At 38.4% G+C, this 14,741-nt stretch overlaps 36 non-coding genes across 36 annotated transcripts; all 36 read left to right on the forward strand.

Moving 5' to 3' along the window:
• Window positions 1-4,295: 4,295 nt before the first annotated feature.
• LOC121207275 (5S ribosomal RNA) lies at window positions 4,296-4,414 on the forward strand. The gene has a single exon (XR_005902366.1). It is a non-coding gene; the product is annotated as a 5S ribosomal RNA (ribosomal RNA).
• A 177-nt stretch (window positions 4,415-4,591) lies between these two features.
• On the forward strand, window positions 4,592-4,710 carry LOC121207036 (5S ribosomal RNA). The gene has a single exon (XR_005902194.1). It is a non-coding gene; the product is annotated as a 5S ribosomal RNA (ribosomal RNA).
• Window positions 4,711-4,887: 177 nt separating this feature from the next.
• Window positions 4,888-5,006, forward strand: LOC121207039 (5S ribosomal RNA). The gene has a single exon (XR_005902197.1). It is a non-coding gene; the product is annotated as a 5S ribosomal RNA (ribosomal RNA).
• Window positions 5,007-5,183: 177 nt separating this feature from the next.
• Window positions 5,184-5,302, forward strand: LOC121207349 (5S ribosomal RNA). Its single transcript, XR_005902440.1, has one exon. It is a non-coding gene; the product is annotated as a 5S ribosomal RNA (ribosomal RNA).
• A 175-nt stretch (window positions 5,303-5,477) lies between these two features.
• Window positions 5,478-5,598, forward strand: LOC121207035 (5S ribosomal RNA). The gene has a single exon (XR_005902193.1). It is a non-coding gene; the product is annotated as a 5S ribosomal RNA (ribosomal RNA).
• Window positions 5,599-5,775: 177 nt separating this feature from the next.
• LOC121207104 (5S ribosomal RNA) lies at window positions 5,776-5,894 on the forward strand. The gene has a single exon (XR_005902259.1). It is a non-coding gene; the product is annotated as a 5S ribosomal RNA (ribosomal RNA).
• A 176-nt stretch (window positions 5,895-6,070) lies between these two features.
• LOC121206838 (5S ribosomal RNA) lies at window positions 6,071-6,189 on the forward strand. Its single transcript, XR_005902009.1, has one exon. It is a non-coding gene; the product is annotated as a 5S ribosomal RNA (ribosomal RNA).
• Window positions 6,190-6,366: 177 nt separating this feature from the next.
• LOC121207040 (5S ribosomal RNA) lies at window positions 6,367-6,485 on the forward strand. Its single transcript, XR_005902198.1, has one exon. It is a non-coding gene; the product is annotated as a 5S ribosomal RNA (ribosomal RNA).
• A 178-nt stretch (window positions 6,486-6,663) lies between these two features.
• Window positions 6,664-6,782, forward strand: LOC121206850 (5S ribosomal RNA). The gene has a single exon (XR_005902021.1). It is a non-coding gene; the product is annotated as a 5S ribosomal RNA (ribosomal RNA).
• A 178-nt stretch (window positions 6,783-6,960) lies between these two features.
• Window positions 6,961-7,079, forward strand: LOC121207052 (5S ribosomal RNA). Its single transcript, XR_005902209.1, has one exon. It is a non-coding gene; the product is annotated as a 5S ribosomal RNA (ribosomal RNA).
• Window positions 7,080-7,255: 176 nt separating this feature from the next.
• On the forward strand, window positions 7,256-7,376 carry LOC121207098 (5S ribosomal RNA). The gene has a single exon (XR_005902254.1). It is a non-coding gene; the product is annotated as a 5S ribosomal RNA (ribosomal RNA).
• Window positions 7,377-7,553: 177 nt separating this feature from the next.
• Window positions 7,554-7,672, forward strand: LOC121207021 (5S ribosomal RNA). Its single transcript, XR_005902180.1, has one exon. It is a non-coding gene; the product is annotated as a 5S ribosomal RNA (ribosomal RNA).
• A 178-nt stretch (window positions 7,673-7,850) lies between these two features.
• On the forward strand, window positions 7,851-7,971 carry LOC121207071 (5S ribosomal RNA). Its single transcript, XR_005902227.1, has one exon. It is a non-coding gene; the product is annotated as a 5S ribosomal RNA (ribosomal RNA).
• A 178-nt stretch (window positions 7,972-8,149) lies between these two features.
• On the forward strand, window positions 8,150-8,268 carry LOC121207078 (5S ribosomal RNA). The gene has a single exon (XR_005902233.1). It is a non-coding gene; the product is annotated as a 5S ribosomal RNA (ribosomal RNA).
• A 178-nt stretch (window positions 8,269-8,446) lies between these two features.
• On the forward strand, window positions 8,447-8,565 carry LOC121207312 (5S ribosomal RNA). The gene has a single exon (XR_005902402.1). It is a non-coding gene; the product is annotated as a 5S ribosomal RNA (ribosomal RNA).
• Window positions 8,566-8,725: 160 nt separating this feature from the next.
• LOC121207100 (5S ribosomal RNA) lies at window positions 8,726-8,846 on the forward strand. Its single transcript, XR_005902255.1, has one exon. It is a non-coding gene; the product is annotated as a 5S ribosomal RNA (ribosomal RNA).
• A 177-nt stretch (window positions 8,847-9,023) lies between these two features.
• On the forward strand, window positions 9,024-9,142 carry LOC121207056 (5S ribosomal RNA). The gene has a single exon (XR_005902212.1). It is a non-coding gene; the product is annotated as a 5S ribosomal RNA (ribosomal RNA).
• Window positions 9,143-9,319: 177 nt separating this feature from the next.
• LOC121207324 (5S ribosomal RNA) lies at window positions 9,320-9,438 on the forward strand. The gene has a single exon (XR_005902414.1). It is a non-coding gene; the product is annotated as a 5S ribosomal RNA (ribosomal RNA).
• Window positions 9,439-9,613: 175 nt separating this feature from the next.
• LOC121207038 (5S ribosomal RNA) lies at window positions 9,614-9,732 on the forward strand. The gene has a single exon (XR_005902196.1). It is a non-coding gene; the product is annotated as a 5S ribosomal RNA (ribosomal RNA).
• A 174-nt stretch (window positions 9,733-9,906) lies between these two features.
• Window positions 9,907-10,025, forward strand: LOC121207015 (5S ribosomal RNA). Its single transcript, XR_005902173.1, has one exon. It is a non-coding gene; the product is annotated as a 5S ribosomal RNA (ribosomal RNA).
• Window positions 10,026-10,201: 176 nt separating this feature from the next.
• On the forward strand, window positions 10,202-10,321 carry LOC121207074 (5S ribosomal RNA). Its single transcript, XR_005902230.1, has one exon. It is a non-coding gene; the product is annotated as a 5S ribosomal RNA (ribosomal RNA).
• Window positions 10,322-10,499: 178 nt separating this feature from the next.
• Window positions 10,500-10,618, forward strand: LOC121207050 (5S ribosomal RNA). The gene has a single exon (XR_005902207.1). It is a non-coding gene; the product is annotated as a 5S ribosomal RNA (ribosomal RNA).
• Window positions 10,619-10,794: 176 nt separating this feature from the next.
• Window positions 10,795-10,913, forward strand: LOC121207019 (5S ribosomal RNA). The gene has a single exon (XR_005902178.1). It is a non-coding gene; the product is annotated as a 5S ribosomal RNA (ribosomal RNA).
• A 176-nt stretch (window positions 10,914-11,089) lies between these two features.
• Window positions 11,090-11,208, forward strand: LOC121207043 (5S ribosomal RNA). Its single transcript, XR_005902201.1, has one exon. It is a non-coding gene; the product is annotated as a 5S ribosomal RNA (ribosomal RNA).
• A 175-nt stretch (window positions 11,209-11,383) lies between these two features.
• Window positions 11,384-11,502, forward strand: LOC121207051 (5S ribosomal RNA). The gene has a single exon (XR_005902208.1). It is a non-coding gene; the product is annotated as a 5S ribosomal RNA (ribosomal RNA).
• Window positions 11,503-11,678: 176 nt separating this feature from the next.
• On the forward strand, window positions 11,679-11,797 carry LOC121207497 (5S ribosomal RNA). Its single transcript, XR_005902586.1, has one exon. It is a non-coding gene; the product is annotated as a 5S ribosomal RNA (ribosomal RNA).
• A 176-nt stretch (window positions 11,798-11,973) lies between these two features.
• Window positions 11,974-12,094, forward strand: LOC121207107 (5S ribosomal RNA). Its single transcript, XR_005902263.1, has one exon. It is a non-coding gene; the product is annotated as a 5S ribosomal RNA (ribosomal RNA).
• A 178-nt stretch (window positions 12,095-12,272) lies between these two features.
• LOC121207337 (5S ribosomal RNA) lies at window positions 12,273-12,391 on the forward strand. Its single transcript, XR_005902428.1, has one exon. It is a non-coding gene; the product is annotated as a 5S ribosomal RNA (ribosomal RNA).
• Window positions 12,392-12,566: 175 nt separating this feature from the next.
• Window positions 12,567-12,685, forward strand: LOC121207048 (5S ribosomal RNA). The gene has a single exon (XR_005902205.1). It is a non-coding gene; the product is annotated as a 5S ribosomal RNA (ribosomal RNA).
• Window positions 12,686-12,861: 176 nt separating this feature from the next.
• Window positions 12,862-12,980, forward strand: LOC121207041 (5S ribosomal RNA). Its single transcript, XR_005902199.1, has one exon. It is a non-coding gene; the product is annotated as a 5S ribosomal RNA (ribosomal RNA).
• A 176-nt stretch (window positions 12,981-13,156) lies between these two features.
• LOC121207509 (5S ribosomal RNA) lies at window positions 13,157-13,275 on the forward strand. Its single transcript, XR_005902598.1, has one exon. It is a non-coding gene; the product is annotated as a 5S ribosomal RNA (ribosomal RNA).
• Window positions 13,276-13,451: 176 nt separating this feature from the next.
• LOC121207111 (5S ribosomal RNA) lies at window positions 13,452-13,571 on the forward strand. The gene has a single exon (XR_005902266.1). It is a non-coding gene; the product is annotated as a 5S ribosomal RNA (ribosomal RNA).
• A 177-nt stretch (window positions 13,572-13,748) lies between these two features.
• LOC121207300 (5S ribosomal RNA) lies at window positions 13,749-13,867 on the forward strand. The gene has a single exon (XR_005902390.1). It is a non-coding gene; the product is annotated as a 5S ribosomal RNA (ribosomal RNA).
• Window positions 13,868-14,043: 176 nt separating this feature from the next.
• Window positions 14,044-14,161, forward strand: LOC121207047 (5S ribosomal RNA). Its single transcript, XR_005902204.1, has one exon. It is a non-coding gene; the product is annotated as a 5S ribosomal RNA (ribosomal RNA).
• A 172-nt stretch (window positions 14,162-14,333) lies between these two features.
• On the forward strand, window positions 14,334-14,452 carry LOC121206812 (5S ribosomal RNA). The gene has a single exon (XR_005901985.1). It is a non-coding gene; the product is annotated as a 5S ribosomal RNA (ribosomal RNA).
• Window positions 14,453-14,626: 174 nt separating this feature from the next.
• On the forward strand, window positions 14,627-14,741 carry LOC121206824 (5S ribosomal RNA). Its single transcript, XR_005901997.1, has one exon. It is a non-coding gene; the product is annotated as a 5S ribosomal RNA (ribosomal RNA).

A 14,741-nucleotide genomic window follows, 5' to 3' on the forward strand; every position in this document is an offset into this window, starting at 1 on the left:
CTCACTCAATTCAGTCTAATATGACGGAGTTCAGCATTTGTAACCATACAAAGCTTCATACGGTGCTATCTTTATGCTCGGTTGAAAACTGTTGTTATATGCAAATTTAAACGGCAGCAATTATATCTCCTAGTTACCTTCAAACTCTAAAACACAACATCGAAGCATATCTTCGAGAACCTGAATTACTCTCTCAGACTGACCGTCGGTTTGTGGATGAAAAGTTGTTCTTAAATTCAACCTCACCCAGAGTTTCTTGTAATTTCTTCCAAAATCGCAACGTAAACCTCAGATCTAAAGCTGCTTTTAAACTGTTTCAGAGCTGTACTAAAATTCAACCTTGTACCTAGAGCTTCTGAAGCTGCTTTTAAACTGCCATTAATCGTTTTCACTTTTTCTTCAGTTTTTCTGATTAATTCAACCCCGTGAATCTTTTTCTCACTCAGTTCAGTTCAGTATAGTGGCATTCAACATTTGCACCATATAAAGCTTCGTACGGTGCCATTTTTATACTCGTTTGAAAACTGTTATTATACGCGAATTCAATCAATGGTAAGTATTTTTCCCAACTGCCCTCAAACTCTAATATACAACATCTCAACATGTCTTCGAGAATCTGAATAACTCTCTCAATCTAACCGTCAGTCTGAGGATGAAAAGTTGTACTAAAAGTCAACTTCGTACCCAAAGCTTCTTGCAATTTCTTCCAGAATTGCGATGTAAATCTCGGATCTTTATCAGAAATAATAGATAGTGGCACCCCGTGCAAATGAACAATCTCAGAAATGTACAATTCAGCTAATCTATCAAGTGAGTAATCTAACGTATCGGTATAAAATAAGCAGACTTCGTTAGTCGATCAACGACAACCCAGATAGCATATTTCTTTTTCATAGTTAAGAGAAATCCCAACACAAAATCCATTGTAACTCTATCCCATTTCCACTTGGGAATCATCACGGGCTACAAACTCGATGGTACTTGATGTTTGGCTTTGACTTGCTGACAAATCAAACATTTAGAAACGAACTCTAAGATATCTCATTTCATGCCTTGTCACTAGTAAAATTGTTTCAAATCATTGTACATTTTGGTACTCCCCGGATGAACAGATAAGCAGCTATGGTGTGCTTCATGCAAAATCTTCTGAATAAGTTTTGAATTTCTCGGTATGCAAATTCTATTCTGGAACCTTAAACAATCATCGGCTCCGATTTGAAACTCTGAATTAGGGATAGTCTCACACTGAATTTGTTTAACTTGCAATTCATGATCATCTTCCTGAGCTTCACATATTTGTTGAAGAAATACCAGTTTTGCTTTTAATTCAGCTAAAATAGACCCATCATCACAAATCATCAACTAGGTATTCATTTCTCGTAATGCAAACAAAGATTTTTGGCTCAGGGCATCAGCAACAACATTAGCTTTTCCTGGGTGATAATCAATCACAAATTCATAATCTTTCAATAACTCAAGCCATCTTCGCTGTCGCAGGTTCAAATCTTTATGTGACATAAGATATTTTAAGCTTTTGGGATCCATATAAATGTGGCATTTTTCACCGTATAAGTAATGTCGCCAAATTTTCAATGTGAACACAATTGCAGCCAACTTTAAGTCATGCGTCGAATAATTCTTTTCATGATGTTTCAATTGTCGAGAAGCATAAGCTATAACTTTTCCTTCTTGCATTAGAACACATCCCAGACCGTTTAATGACGCATCATTATAAATCACAAACTCTTTCCCCGATTCGGGTTGAACCAGAACTGGTGCTTTAGTTAACAGTACTTTCAACTGTTCAAAACTCTGTTGACATTTTTCTGACCATTCAAATTTCACATCTTTTTGAAACAGTCGTGTCATCAGTGTCACAATCACCGAAAATGCTTTCATGAATCTTCGGTAATAGCCCATTAAACCTAGAAAACTACGAACTTCAGACACATTTCTCAAAGGTTTCAAATCAACAATAGCAGAAATCTTACTCAGGTCAACTCTAATACCTTCAGCTGAAACAATATGCCCCAGAAATCCAACCTCTCGGAGCCAAAACTCACATTTGTTGAACTTTGCAAATAATTGCTTATCACGTAGAGTTTGTAATACAACTCTAATGTCGTCAATGAATACAACAATATATCTGTCTAAATACGATTTGAATATCCGGTTCATCAAGTCCATGAACACTGCAGGAGCATTAGTTAATCTGAAAGGCATAACAAGAATTCATAATGTCTGTACCTTATTCTGAACACAATTTTTGGCACATCTGACTCTTTAACTCGCAACTGATAATAACCTGATCTCAAATCAATCTTTGAAAATATTTTAACCCCTTTCAACTAATCAAATAAATCATCAATTCGGTGCACACCAGGACGAATAACTCGGTCATGCAAAACCTCTGTCTGTCAATTCTTACAACTGAGCTTTCAACTCTTTTCATTCTGTTGGAGACATTCTATACAAAGCTACCGATATTGGTGTTGTTCCCGATACTAATTCAATACCAAATTCAACCTCTCTGATTGGTGGCAAACCCAATAATTCTTCTGGAAATACATCCGAAAACTCACAAACAACAAGTACAGATTCAATATTTGATTCAGACATCTTAGTATCTAATACCTATGCAAGATATGCATCATAGCCCTTTTTCATACATTTCTAAGCTAACATAGATGATATCACAGTAGGTAATTAACTCGAATCATCAAACTCAACCCGAAGAATTTCACTATTTTGACATTTCAATTCGATAATCTTTCGTCTACAATTCATGACTGCATCATGCATAGTCAGCTAGTCCATACCTAGAATCACATCAAACTCATCGAAAGGTAGAAGCATCAAGTCAAACAGAAATAGTAACCCCGAGTCATCAAAGGACAATTCTTACAAATTTTATCAACTAAAACAAACTTACTTAAGGGGTTCGATACTTTAATTACAAACTCTGTAGACTCGACATGTAAACTCTTTTTAAATACTAAATTCATATAGATATATGAATGGGTTGATCCAGGATCTATCAACGCAACTATATCAATATCAAAAAGAGAAAAAGTATCGGTAATAATGTCTGGCGATGTTGCCTCCTTCCGTGCACGGATAGCATAAGCTCTGGTAGGTGCTCGTGCCTCAGATTTCACAGTAGAATCTCTCATAACACCTCGGTTACCACTCATATTTCCAGTGTTTCGGGGTGGTCTCCCACTAGTAGCTGTATTACTTACTTTCACCGGTTGATCTCTTTTAGCTATAGACTTTTCTGGACAATCCCGAAGATTATGATCAAGAGATCCACATTTAATACAAGCTCCGCTCATTATTCTACATTCACTGTAGTGTCGCTTATTGCAGTGCTTACATTCAAGTCCAACTGTCTAACACTACCCACACTGGCAACAGATGTCGTCTGAGGTTTAGAGTTGAAATGTATCGCATCTCTATCTTTGATCGAAATCCCCGCAGCAATAGTAGAACGAGGATTATATTCTATAAATTTATTTGATGTTGACTAATGTGATTTGCCCACAAATCTCTTTCTAAAGTGTCTAGCCTTAGAATCGACTTTTCTTTTCTCTTTGCTAAGCTTTTCGTCTTTGCAAGCTCTGTCAAATAGAACGAGAAACTCTTCCAGCTCAAGAATCCCAACTAATATTCAATTTCTTCATTTAATCCATCTTCGAACCTTTTACACATTATAGCCTCGGAAAAAACACATTCACGAGCATATTTGCTAAACGGTAACCCTAATGACATGTCACTTGTATCCTACGAATTCCTACGATTCAAACGGGCCTTGGTAACCATCAGAATAAGGCATTCGTATTTCAAGTAGATCAATTACTCAATTATATACATTCATTTCAAATAATTACAAGTATTTAAAAGTTCAATTCTAATTATACGAACTTACCTCGAGTTGCTCGGATGGAAATTATCGACTATTCGTCCACTTTTCATTTTCTCCGATCTAATCCCAATCTCAACTTAGCTTGATCTATATATTATCAAAATCAGCTTATTTAATCAATTATTTATTCAATTTAGTCCAAAACACACATTAGGGCTATTTTACACATTTTCTCCTAAATTTTCACATTTTACAATTTAGTCCTTATCACATAAAATTGAAATTCATGCAATTTAGTACAAACCCATGCTTAGTCCAATTTAATACATGTTACGAGAAAATAGGTCATTTAGTCGATAAGTTTAGTTTTTCCCCGATCTAGATCCGAATTTCCCTTTTCTTGATATAAATAGAATGCGCAAGAATTGCCGGGTGCGATCATACCAGCACTAATGCACCGGATCCCATCAGAACTCCGCAGTTAAGCGTGCTTGGGCGAGAGTAGTATTAGGATGGGTGACCTCCTGGGAAGTCCTCGTGTTGCACCCTTCCAATTTTATATCTCATTAAAATTTTTTTCTATTTTTTTATATCTCATTGTTTAACTAATTAGTTATTTACGGAATAAATCACTCGAAACGTTATTTGGTCGTATTTAAATTCAAATTTGAGGCTCAAGCGCGATCAGGGGTAGCCTTTATATAAATAGAATGCGCAAGAATTGCCGGGTGTGATCATACCAGCACTAATGCACCGGATCCCATCAGAACTCCGCAGTGAAGCGTGCTTCGGCGAGAGTAGTACTAAGATGGGTGACCTCCTGGGAAGTCCTCGTGTTGCACCCTTTCAATTTTATATCTCATTAAATTTTTTTTCTATTTTTTTTATATCTCATCGTTTAACTAATTAGTTACTTACGGAATAAATCACTCGAAACGTTATTTGGTCGTATTTAAATTCAAATTCGAGGCTCAAGCGCGATAGGGGTAGCCTTTATATAAATAAAATGCGCAAGAATTGATGGGTGCGATCATACCAGCATTAATGCACCGAATCCCATCAGAACTCCGCAGTTAAGCGTGCTTGGGCGAGAGTAGTACTAGCATGGGCGACCTCTTGGGAAGTCCTCGTGTTGCACCCTTCCAATTTTATATCTCATTAAATTTTTTTTCTATTTTTTTATATCTCTTCGTTTAACTAATTAGTTATTTACGGAATAAATCACTCGAAACGTTATTTGGTCGTATTTAAATTCAAATTCGAGGCTCAAGCGCGATCAGGGGTAGCCTTTATATAAATAGAATGCGCAAGAATTGACGGGTGCGATCATACCAGCACTAATGCACCGGATCCCATCAGAACTCCGCAGTTAAACGTGCTTGGGTGTGAGTAGTACTAGGATGGGTGACCTCCTGGGAAGTCCTCGTGTTGCACCCTTTCAATTTTATATCTCATTAAATTTTTTTTCTATTTTTTATATCTCATCGTTTAACTAATTAGTTATTTATGGAATAAATCACTCGAAACGTTACTTGGTCGTATTTAAATTCAAATTCGAGGCCCAGCGCGATCAGGGGTAGCCTTTATATAAATAGAATGCGCAAGAATGGACGGGTGCGATCATACCAGCACTAATGCACCGGATCCCATCAGAACTCCGCAGTTAAGCGTGCTTGGGCGAGAGTAGTACTAGGATGGGGGTGACCTCCTAGGAAGTCCTCGTGTTGCACCCTTCCAATTTTATATCTCATTAAATTTTTTTCTATTTTTTTTATATCTCATCGTTTAACTAATTAGTTATTTACGGAATAAATCACTCGAAACGTTATTTGGTCGTATTTAAATTCAAATTCGAGGCTCAAGCGCGATCTGGGGTAGCCTTTATATAAATAGAATGCGCAAGAATTGACGGGTGGGATTATACCAGCACTAATGCGCCGGATCCAATCCGAACTCCGCAGTTAAGCGTGCGTGGGCTAGAGTAGTACTAGGATGGGTGACCTCCTTGGAAGTCCTCGTGTTGCACCATTCCAATTTTATATCTCATTAAATTTTTATCTTTTTTTTTATATCTCATCGTTTAACTAATTAGTTATTTACGGAATAAATCACTCGAAACGTTATTTGGTCGTATTTAAATTCAAATTCGAGGCTCAAGCGCGATCAGGGGTAGCCTTTATATAAATAGAATGCGCAAGAATTGACGGGTGCGATCGTACCAGCACTAATGCACCGGATCCCATCAGAACTCCGCAGTTAAGCATGTTTGGGCGAGAGTAGTACTAGGATGGGTGACCTCCTGGGAAGTTCTCGTGTTGCACCCTTCCAATTTTATATCTCATTAAATTGTTTTTCTATTTTTTTATATCTCATCGTTTAACTAAGTAGTTATCTACGGAATAAATCACTCAAAAAGTTATTTGGTCGTATTTAAATTCAAATTCGAGACTCAAGCGCGATCAGGGGTAGCTTTTATATAAATAGAATGCGCAAGAATTAACGGGTGCGATCATACCAGCACTAATGCACCGGATCCCATTAGAAATCCACAGTTAAGCGTGCTTGGGCGAGAGTAGTACTAGGATGGGTGACCTCCTGGGAAGTCCTCGTCTTGCACCCTTCCAATTTTATATCTCATTAAATTTTTTTTTCTATTTTTTTATATCTCATCGTTTAACTAATTAGTTATTTACGGAATAAATCACTCGAAACGTTATTTGGTCGTATTTAAATTCAAATTCGAGGCTCAAGTACGATCAGGGGTAGCCTTTATATAAATAGAATGCGCAAGAATTGACGGGTGCGATCATACCAGCACTAATGCACCGGATCCCATCAGAACTCCGCAGTTAAACATGCTTGGGCGAGAGTAGTACTAGGATGGGTGACCTCCTGGGAAGTCCTCGTGTTGCACCATTCCAATTTTATATCTCATTAAATTTTTTTTCTATTTTTTTTATATCTCATCGTTTAACTACATAGTTATTTACGGAATAAATCACTCGAAACGTTATTTGGTCATATTTAAATTCAAATTCGAGGCTCAAGCGCGATCAGGGGTAGCCTTTATATAAATAGAATGCGCAAGAATTGACGGGTGCGATCAGACCAGCACTAATGCACCGGATCCCATCAGAACTCCGCAGTTAAGCGTGCTTGGGCGAAAGTAGTACTAGGATGGGTGACCTCCTAGGAAGTCCTCGTGTTGCACCATTCCAATTTTATATCTCATTAAATTTTTTTCTATTTCTTTTATATCTCATCGTTTAACTAATTAGTTATTTACGGAATAAATCACTCTAAACGTTATTCGGTCGTACTTAAATTCAAATTCGAGGCCAAGCGCAATCAGCGGTAGCCTTTATATAAATAGAATGCGCAAGAATTGACGGGTACGATCATACCAGCACTAATGCACCGGATCCCATCAGTACTCCGCAGTTAAGCGTTCTTGGGCGAGAGTAGTACTAGGATGGGGGTGACCTCCTAGGAAGTCCTCGTGTTGCACCCTTCCAATTTTATATCTCATTAAATTTTTTTCTATTTTTTTTATATCTCATCGTTTAACTAATTAGTTATTTACGGAATAAATCACTCGAAACGTTATTTGGTCGTATTTAAATTCAAATTCGAGGCTCAAGCGTGATTAGGGGTAGCCTTTATATAAATAGAATGCGCAAGAATTGACGGGTGTGATCATACCAACACTAATGCACCGGATCCCATCAGAACTCCGCAGTTAAGCGTGCTTGGGCGAGAGTAGTACTAGGATGGGTGACCTCCTGGGAAGTCCTCGTCTTGCACCCTTTCAATTTTATATCTCATTAAATTTTTTTTCTATTTTTTTTATATCTCATCGTTTAACTAATTAGTTATCTACGGAATAAATCACTCGAAACGTTATTTGGTCGTATTAAAATTCAAATTCGAGGCTCAAGCGCGATCAGGGGTAGCCTTTATATAAATAGAATGCGCAAGAATGGACGGGTGCGATCATACCAGCACTAATGCACCGGATCTCATCAGAACTCCGCAGTTAAGCGTTCTTGGGCGAGAGTAGTACTAGGATGGGGGTGACCTCCTAGGAAGTCCTCGTGTTGCACCCTTCCAATTTTATATCTCATTAAATTTTTTTTCTATTTTTTTTATATCTCAGCGTTTAACTAATTAGTTATTTACGGAATAAATCACTCGAAACGTTATTTGGTCGTATTTAAATTCAAATTCGAGGCTCAAGCGCGATTAGGGGTAGCCTTTATATAAATAGAATGCGCAAGAATTGGCTGGTGTGATCATACCAACACTAATGCACCGGATCCCATCAGTACTCCGCAGTTAAGCGTGCTTGGGCGAGAGTAGTACTAGGATGGGTAACCTCTTGGGAAGTCCTCGTCTTGCACCCTTCCAATTTTATATCTCATTAAATTTTTTTTCTATTTTTTTTATATCTCATCGTTTAACTAATTAGTTATCTACGGAATAAATCACTCGAAACGTTATTTGGTCGTATTTAAATTCAAATTCGAGGCTCAAGCGCGATCAGGGGTAGCCTTTATATAAATAGAATGTGCAAGAATTGACGGGTGCGATCATACCAGCACTAATGCACCGGATCTCATCAGAACTCCGCAGTTAAGCGTGCTTGGGCGAGAGTAGTACTAGGATGGGTGACCTCCTGGGAAGTCCTCGTGTTGCACCATTCCAATTTTATATCTCATTAAATTTTTTTTCTATTTTTTTATATCTCATCGTTTAACTAATTAGTTATTTACGGAATAAATCACTCGAAAAGTTATTCGGTCGTACTTAAATTCAAATTCGAGGCCAAGCGCGATCAGCGGTAGCCTTTATATAATTGACGGGTGCGATCATACCAGCACTAATGCACCGGATCCCATCAGTACTCCGCAGTTAAGCGTTCTTGGGCGAGAGTAGTACTAGGATGGGGGTGACCTCCTAAAAAGTCCTCGTGTTGCACTCTTCCAATTTTATATCTCATTAAATTTTTTTCTATTTTTTTTATATCTCATCGTTTAACTAATTAGTTATTTACGGAATAAATCACTCGAAACGTTATTTGGTCGTATTTAAATTCAAATTCGAGGCTCAAGCGCGATTAGGGGTAGCCTTTATATAAATAGAATGCGCAAGAATTGACGGGTGTGATCATACCAACACTAATGCACCGGATCCCATCAGAACTCCGCAGTTAAGCGTGCTTGGGCGAGAGTAGTACTAGGATGGGTGACCTCCTAGGAAGTCCTTGTCTTGCACCCTTCCAATTTTATATCGCATTAAATTTTTTTCTATTTTTTTTATATCTCATCGTTTAACTAATTAGTTATCTACGGAATAAATCACTCGAAACGTTATTTGGTCGTATATAAATTCAAATTCGAGGCTCAAGCGCGATCAGGGGTAGCCTTTATATAAATAGAATGCGCAAGAATTGACGGGTGCGATCATACCAGCACTAATGCACCGGATCTCATCAGAACTCCGCAGTTAAGCGTGCTTGGGCGAGAGTAGTACTAGGATGGGTGACCTCCTGGGAAGTCCTCGTGTTGCACCATTCCAATTTTATATCTCATTAAATTTTTTTCTATTTTTTTATATCTCATCGTTTAACTAATTAGTTATTTACGGAATAAATCACTCGAAACGTTATTTGATCGTATTTAAATTCAAATTTGAGGCCAAGCGCGATTAGGGGTAGCATTTACATAAATAGAATGCGCAAGAATGGACGGGTGAGATCATACCAGCACTAATGCACCGGATCCCATCAGAACTCCGCAGTTAAGCGTGCTTGGGCGAGAGTAGTACTAGGATGGGTGACCACCTAGGAAGTCCTCGTGTTGCACCATTCCAATTTTATATCTCATTAAATTTTTTTCTATTTTTTTATATCTCATCGTTTAACTAATTAGTTATTTACGGAATAAATCACTCGAACGTTATTTGGTCGTATTTAAATTCAAATACGAGGCCAAGCGCGATCAGCGGTAGCCTTTATATAAATAGAATGCGCAAGAATTGACGGGTGCGATCATACCAGCACTAATGCACCGGATTCCATCAGAACTCCGCAGTTAAGCGTGCTTGGGCGAGAGTAGTACTAGGATGGGTGACCACCTAGGAAGTCCTCGTGTTGCACCATTCCAATTTTATATCTCATTAAATTTTTTTTCTATTTTTTTATATCTCATCGTTTAATTAATTAGTTATTTACGGAATAAATCACTCGAAACGTTATTTGGTCGTATTTAAATTCAAATTCGAGGCCAAGCGCGATCAGCGGTAGCCTTTATATAAATAGAATGCGCAAGAATTGACGGGTGCGATCATACCAGCACTAATGCACCGGATCCCATCAGTACTCCGCAGTTAAGCGTTCTTGGGCGAGAGTAGTACTAGGATGGGGTGACCTCCTAGGAAGTCCTCGTGTTGCACCCTTCCAATTTTATATGTCATTAAATTTTTTTTCTATTTTTTTTATATCTCATCGTTTACCTAATTAGTTATTTACGGAATAAATCACTCGAAACGTTATTTGGTCGTATTTAAATTCAAATTCGAGGTTCAAGCGCGATTAGGGGTAGCCTTTATATAAATAGAATGCGCAAGAATTGACGGGTGTGATCATACCAACACTAATGCACCGGATCCCATCAGAACTCCGCAGTTAAGCGTGCTTGGGCGAGAGTAGTACTAGGATGGGTGACCTCCTCGGAAGTCCTCGTCTTGCACCCTTCCAATTTTATATCTCATTAAATTTTTTTCTATTTTTATTATATCTCATCGTTTAACTAATTAGTTATTTACGGAATAAATCACTCGAAACGTTATTTGGTCGTATTTAAATTCAAATTCGAGGCCAAGCGCGATCAGGGGTAGCATTTATATAAATAGAATGCGCAAGAATGGACGGGTGCGATCATACCAGCACTAATGCACCGGATCCCATCAGAACTCCGCAGTTAAGCGTGCTTGGGCGAGAGTAGTACTAGGATGGGTGACCTCCTGGGAAGTCCTCGTGTTCCACCATTCCAATTTTATATCTCATTAAATTTTTTTTCTATTTTTTTATATCTTATCGTTTAACTAAATAGTTATTTACGGAATAAATCACTCGAAACTTTATTTGGTCGTATTTAAATTCATATTCTAGGCCAAGCGCGATCAGGGGTAGCATTTATATAAATAGAATGCGCAAGAATGGACGGGTGCGATCATACCAGCACTAATGCACCGGATCCCATCAGAACTCCGCAGTTAAGCATGCTTGGGCGAGAGTAGTACTAGGATGGGTGACCTACTAGGAAGTCCTCGTGTTGCACCATTCCAATTTTATATCTCATTAAATTTTTTCTAATTTTTTATATCTCATCGTTTAACTAATTAGTTATTTACGGAATAAATCACTCGAAACGTTATTTGGTCATATTTAAATTCAAATTCGAGGCTCAAGCGCGATCAGGGGTAGCCTTTATATAAATAGAATGCGCAAGAATTGACGGGTGCGATCATACCAGCACTAATGCACCGGATCCCATCAGAACTCCGCAGTTAAGCGTGCTTGGGCGAGAGTAGTACTAGGATGGGTGACCTCCTAAGGTGTCCTCGTGTTGCACCCTTCCAATTTTATATCTCATTAAATTTTTTTCTATTTTTTTTATATCTCATCGTTTAACTAATTAGTTATTTACGGAATAAATCACTCGAAACGTTATTCGGTCGTACTTAAATTCAAATTCGAGGCCAAGCGCGATCAGGGATAGCATTTATATAAATAGAATGCGCAAGAATGGACGGGTGCGATCATACCAGCACTAATGCACCGGATCCCATCAGAACTCCGCAGTTAAGCGTGCTTGGGCGAGAGTAGTACTAGGATGGGTGACCTCCTAGGAAGTCCTCGTGTTGCACCATTCCAATTTTATATCTAATTAAATTTTTATTCTATTTTTTATATCTCATCGTTTAACTAATTAGTTATTTACGGAATAAATCACTCGAAACGTTATTTGGTCGTATTTAAATTCAAATTCGAGGCTCAAGCACGATCAGGGGTAGCCTTTATATAAATAGAATGCGCAAGAATTGACGGGTGCGATCATACCAGCACTAATGCACCGGATCCCGTCAGTACTCCGCAGTTAAGCGTTCTTGGGCGAGAGTAGTACTAGGATGGGGGTGACCTCCTAAAAAATCCTCGTGTTGCACCCTTCCAATTTTATATCTCATTAAATTTTTTTTCTATTTTTTTTATATCTCATCGTTTAACTAATTAGTTATTTACGGAATAAATCACTCGAAACGTTATTTGGTCGTATTTAAATTCAAATTCGAGGCTCAAGCGCGATTAGGGGTAGCCTTTATATAAATAGAATGCGCAAGAATTGATGGGTGCGATCATACCAGCACTAATGCACCGGATCTCATCAGAACTCCGCAGTTAAGCGTGCTTGGGCGAGAGTAGTACTAGGATGGGTGACCTCCTGGGAAGTCCTCGTGTTGCACCATTCCAATTTTATATCTCATTAAATTTTTTTTCTATTTTTTTATATCTTATCGTTTAACTAATTAGTTATTTACGGAATAAATCACTCGAAATTTATTTGGTCGTATTTAAATTCATATTCGAGGCCAAGCGCGATCAGGGGTAGGATTTATATAAATAGAATGCGCAAGAATGGACGGGTGAGATCATACCAGCACTAATGCACCGGATCCCATCAGAACTCCGCAGCTAAGCGTGCTTGGGCGAGAGTAGTACTAGGATGGGTGACCTCCTAGGAAGTCCTCGTGTTGCACCATTCCAATTTTATATCTCATTAAATTTTTTTCTATTTTTTTATATCTCATCGTTTAACTAATTAGTTATTTACGGAATAAATCACTCGAAACGTTATTTGGTCATATTTAAATTCAAATTCGAGGCTCAAGCGCGATCAGGGGTAGCCTTTATATAAATAGAATGCGCAAGAATTGACGGGTGCGATCAGACCAGCACTAATGCACCGGATCCCATCAGAACTCCGCAGTTAAGCGTGCTTGGGCGAGAGTAGTACTAGGATGGGTGACCTCCTAAGATGTCCTCGTGTTGCACCCTTCCAATTTTATATCTCATTAAATTTTTTTTCTATTTTTTTTATATCTCATCGTTTAACTAATTAGTTATTTACGGAATAAATCTCTCGAAACGTTATTCGGTCGTACTTAAATTCAAATTCGAGGCCAAGCGCGATCAGGGTAGCATTTATATAAATAGAATGCGCAAGAATGGACGGGTGCGATCATACCAGCACTAATGCACCGGATCCCATCAGAACTCCGCAGTTAAGCGTGCTTGGGCGAGAGTAGTACTAGGATGGGTGACCTCCTAGGAAGTCCTCGTGTTGCACCATTCCAATTTTATATCTAATTAAATTTTTATTCTATTTTTTTATATCTCATCGTTTAACTAATTAGTTATTTACGGAATAAATCACTCGAAACGTTATTTGGTCGTATTTAAATTCAAATTCGAGGCTCAAGCACGATCAGGGTAGCCTTTATATAAATAGAATGCGCAAGAATTGACGGGTGCGATCATACCAGCACTAATGCACCGGATCCCATCAGTACTCCGCAGTTAAGCGTTCTTGGGCGAGAGTAGTACTAGGATGGGGGTGACCTCCTAAAAGTCCTCGTGTTGCACCCTTCCAATTTTATATCTCATTAAATTTTTTTTCTATTTTTTTTATATCTCATCGTTTAACTAATTAGTTATTTACGGAATAAATCACTCGAAACATTATTTGGTCGTATTTAAATTCAAATTCGAGGCTCAAGCGCGATTAGGGTAGCCTTTATATAAATAGAATGCGCAAGAATTGACGGGTGCGATCATACCAGCACTAATGCACCGGATCCCATCAGAACTCCGCAGTTAAGCGTGCTTGGGCGAGAGTAGTACTAGGATGGGTGACCTCCTGGGAAGTCCTCGTGTTGCACCATTCCAATTTTATATCTCATTAAATTTTTTTCTATTTTTTTTATATCTTATCGTTTAACTAATTAGTTATTTACGGAATAAATCACTCGAAACTTTATTTGGTCGTATTTAAATTCATATTCGAGGCCAAGCGCGATCAGGGGTAGCATTTATATAAATAGAATGCGCAAGAATGGACGGGTGCGATCATACCAGCACTAATGCACCGGATCCCATCAGAACTCCGCAGTTAAGCGTGCTTGGGCGAAGTAGTACTAGGATGGGTGACCTCCTAGGAAGTCCTCGTGTTGCACCTCCAATTTTATATCTCATTAAATTTTTTTTCTATTTTTTATATCTCATCGTTAACTAATTAGTTATTTACGGAATAAATCACTCGAAACGTTATTTGGTCGTATTTAAATCAAATTCGAGGCTCAAGCGCGATCAGGGGTAGCCTTTATAAAAATAGAATGCGCAAGAATTGACGGGTGCGATCATACCAGCACTAATGCACCGGATCCCATCAGAACTCCGCAGTTAAGCGTGCTTGGGCGAGAGTAGTACTAGGATGGGTGACCTCCTAAGATGTCCTCGTGTTGCACCCTCCAATTTTATATCATTAAATTTTTTTTCTATTTTTTTTAATCTCATCGTATTAACTAATTAGTTATTTACGGAATAAATCACTCGAACGTTTATTGGTCGTATTAAATTCAAATTCGAGGCCAAGCGCGATCAGGGGGTAGCATTTATATAAATAGAATGTGCCAAGAATGGACGGGTGCGATCATACCAGCACTAATGCACCGGATCCCATCAGAACTCCGCAGTTAAGCGTGCTTGGGCGAGAGTAGTACTAGGATGGGTGACCTCCTAGGAAGTCCTCGTGTTGCA

Source organism: Gossypium hirsutum, chromosome A09, assembly GCF_007990345.1.
Source record: "Gossypium hirsutum isolate 1008001.06 chromosome A09, Gossypium_hirsutum_v2.1, whole genome shotgun sequence".
Classification (NCBI taxonomy): domain Eukaryota; kingdom Viridiplantae; phylum Streptophyta; class Magnoliopsida; order Malvales; family Malvaceae; genus Gossypium; species Gossypium hirsutum.